Source organism: Microtus ochrogaster, chromosome 1 (assembly GCF_000317375.1).
Source record: "Microtus ochrogaster isolate Prairie Vole_2 chromosome 1, MicOch1.0, whole genome shotgun sequence".
NCBI lineage: Eukaryota > Metazoa > Chordata > Mammalia > Rodentia > Cricetidae > Microtus > Microtus ochrogaster.
In genome coordinates, this window is record NC_022009.1 from 124,181,279 (window position 1) to 124,181,981 (window position 703).

General features: G+C 49.8%; 1 protein-coding gene across 6 annotated transcripts in view; it reads right to left on the reverse strand.

Moving 5' to 3' along the window:
* The window catches only part of Mnd1 (meiotic nuclear divisions 1), a 50,373-nt gene that overhangs the window by 16,149 nt on the left and 33,521 nt on the right, over positions 1-703 (reverse strand). The gene's annotated exons all lie outside the window — the stretch shown is intronic.

Sequence of the window (703 nt, forward strand, 5' to 3'; positions counted from 1 at the left end):
GGCTGGTGTTGGTCTCTAAAATCAAACATTTTATAAAGAGACAGAGATTTTCACCAAGAGCTGGAAGTGGAGCTCTCCGAGATAGTCATCTCTGTGAGTTCAGGGCTAGGGAGACAGGTCTGCACACAGACTTTTTACATCACCCTAAAGCTGGCACTACAACAGCTACTTGAAGTGAAAGTTGTGACAACATCGGAGGAGCAGGAGAAAAAGGTGGTGCTGACCAGCCAGCTGGCCTACTTTTCATCAGGCTCAACAGGGAAGAAGTCAGCAGTGTGGTGTGCCTGAAGGTCCTCAGAGCTTCAGACATGCTTCTTCCCCAGGCTCCACACCCTCAGGTGACTTGCTCTCAGGGCCATAATGGCAGTACCTGCAAGCGGTTCCTGAAAAGCTTTTGTTTTCCCAGAAAGACAATCTGACCCTCACCCTCTCGGACTGGGTCTGCTCTTCTCACTGCCGCTTTGCAATCTAACAGCTTTTCCGGACGGCAGCACTTTTTCTGCTTAGCTGACTTCTCTCCTTTTTACTGTATTTACATTCTATACTTCTTAGTCGGCGTCAATAAAGCTTCCACTCTGTGGTCTCCATGTATGTTCACAGGTGTTTCCTGGGGCAGGTGACCCGGACTGTACTGAAATTCCAGCCCTCTGGAGGCTGAGGCCAGCCTGGGCCAAAAGACAACGCACATGTGCATGTGTGTGCT